Source organism: Pteropus alecto, unplaced genomic scaffold (genome assembly GCF_000325575.1).
Source record: "Pteropus alecto unplaced genomic scaffold, ASM32557v1 scaffold206, whole genome shotgun sequence".
NCBI classification, from domain to species: domain Eukaryota; kingdom Metazoa; phylum Chordata; class Mammalia; order Chiroptera; family Pteropodidae; genus Pteropus; species Pteropus alecto.
This window is the reverse complement of record NW_006438906.1, coordinates 1,291,762-1,294,522: the sequence shown is the minus strand read 5'-3', so window position 1 is coordinate 1,294,522 and position 2,761 is coordinate 1,291,762. Positions and strand designations below refer to the sequence as shown.

The 2,761-nt window shown below is 47.3% G+C and overlaps 1 pseudogene; it reads left to right on the top strand.

The window, feature by feature from the left end:
- The first annotated feature begins 2,250 nt into the window (after nucleotides 1-2,250).
- LOC112483114 lies at nucleotides 2,251-2,366 on the top strand (annotated as a pseudogene).
- Nucleotides 2,367-2,761: the final 395 nt, after the last annotated feature.

Sequence of the window (2,761 nt, the reverse complement as noted above, 5' to 3'; positions counted from 1 at the left end):
CTAGAACCGGAGTAGGCAAGAAGCACAAGGCAACCCGCACGCGGGAGGAATGAGGGCGCCCGGGCCTGGGCATACTGAGGACGCATAAAGCCGGCGAAAAAAGCTCGGCCCGCTCCTCACGGGTGGACACCGGGGCAGTATAAAGGGGGTTGGGGAAAAGAAGAGCAGAACTCAGGACTAGACAGCGCAAACCGCAGCGCCCAGGCCCTGGAACAGGAAGGCTAGAGAGAGAGTGCCAATTACCGCTGCTGTTCTCGCTGGACTCGGGACCCGCAGCCGCCGCCGCCGCTCGTTACCTGCCAATGTGCCTCTTACAAAGCGGCGGCGGCGGCAGACACGGCCCGGCCGTCACGTGACCTCTACGTCACGGGCGAAGGCGGAGTCAGCACGCGTTGCTCTTGCGAGGCTCACCTGCTCGCCCACCGAGCGCGTCGCTTATTCTAGCCACTCCTAACACCCACCCTGCGAGGCCAGCAGTGCTGACGCACGGTATAGAGCAAATAAGGAAGATTCTACAGGATTTCTCGTACTCGGAGTTATCAAGAAAGCACTATCCACCGCATCCAGAATGTCCACAACTGCAGCTCGTTGTCGCGCTGTGATGACCTCACAAGGCACCACAAGTCGCTTCCCGACTGCCGCCTTGCTCGCATCACGTGATGTGGTCCAACCACTGAAGGCAACAAACGTTGCGCGAGAAGACTACGGTTCCCAGCCTGCTGTACAGCAAAGGGATCCAGCAGCGCAGCCTTTCCCTCGTGGGTTCATAGGCGGTGCATCTAGAACTTAGTGCCGATGGAAGGCCCAGACGGCAAGTGGACAGGGTTAACATCTGAGACTAATGCCAGTGGGTGCCGCCTGCCAGGTGGTTGAGCATGGTTCTTGTTGCGAGATGTAGTCCAGGCGAGAGAGTGGGTTTCCACACCCACATTCCCGGGCTCGCGCTCCGCCCCGCCTGCTGCGCGGGAAAACGCCAACGGCTCGCCTCGGTACCCGCAACACGGAGAGGGCTTCAAAAAGGACCTGCACAGGGCTGGGGGGCCGCGCGGCTTCCGTCTAGTTAAATGTGGGGTCGAATTCTGCATTCCTTAGCCCCTTCTGCGTGAAAAGATTAACATTAATTGAAGATACCAGCCGTTTATATGACCGTTTTTACTAACTCACATAATAAACCGTTTGAGGGAGGGATTGTCCCGGTTTTAAGCATGAAGAACGGCTTAAAGAGGTTCAGTTGTTACCTACCTCAAGAGACCCAAACCAGATTTTCTATCTCAAAATGAGTAAGCCTCTCGAAAAGATTTCATCTGCTTCAACTACAGGAATTAAGCGTAAAGGAGAAAATGGCTTGTAGTCGTAGTACAATGTTTTAGAGTTTAAAGTATTTTCTCATTTACTGGCCTGTTTGATCCTCAAAGGCAGTATCCCAGACAGATTAGAAACATGGACTCTGGAGTCTGGCAGGCCTTACCTCAATTCGAGTTTTCCTTTGTGATAACACTGCTTCACCAGGTTATGAAAATTAAATGAGATTGTGTAAAGTACCTGATCGACTGGAGAAATCTTCAATAAATATTCGTAATTATTTTCACACCCTGTATACCCTTTGGGCATAACAGGTCTAAGTAAGGTGGGAAGGGAATTAACATGTAGTGCTCTTTGTGCAGGGCTCTATGCTAATTACTATAGTTATTAGCATAGTTGCTATGCATAGTAACTTGCTAGTTACTAATAGACTAGTTGTAGGTTAAATTATGTGGGGAAGAACAATTGAAACCTTAACAGCCTTGCTCAGTTCTAGGGAGGCCTTTGTTATTCTAAATTAATCAAAGAATGCTCAGGCTGTGCCTTAAACAAATAGAATTTATCATGCCCATTCATGTGTAGATGTATGTTTCTCCCCTTTTGACAGTGAGCTAGAATTGTGTCCAGTACAGTCTTCCCACTGTATTCCTGCTTTATAGATATGTGTGGAAGAGTTAGAAACTACCCTTGAGAGGCAAAAAATTAATGGAATGCACAATTCTGAAAGGATATATACAAACATTTCTTAGGAGTGGGAAAGATGGTTTGTGATTCAGGGTGCTAGTCAAAAGGGACTATAATCTATAACGTTATTTTTTACATGAAAAAGGTACTGCTGTTTTAATTAAAGATTAACTTTAAGGAAGTGGTTCCATAATGTAGCAGATAGCACATCTGCTTTACACGAAGAAGGTCCTGGGTTCAGCCCCAGTGGAGCCACAGTCCAAGGTCTGCTGCCATGCCACCCTGAAAAAGCCTGATGTCTGATCTCAGAAGTTAAGCAGGGTCGGGCCTGGTTAGAACTTGGATGGGAGACCACCCAAGAAGACCAGGTGCTGTAGGCATAAATAAAAAAAATTTTTAAAAGATTAAGAAGAGACTTAAGACAGTGTGTTAGCTGTGTGACCTTGTATAAGCTATGTCACCTATCCAATTTCCTCTTCTGTTATTATATTTTTTTAAATCTGTCTTTTCTGTGTCGGGCATACTGTTCTGGGTACTTTCATTAAATTATCATTTATCAAGGGAGAAGTCCTACCTAGGACCTAGAATCAGAAAAAAAATAGTGGCATTAAAGTCCTAAAATCTCACCGATTGCCACCTAGATGCAATAGAACCATCCTCTCACAATAGTTTCCCCCAAGGGATATCACTAACACCCTTTTTCACCCAGCCTGACTCTGAGACGTTAACTCTGAAACTGATTTCACATCATGTGACTGCAAAGAACATCATTCCT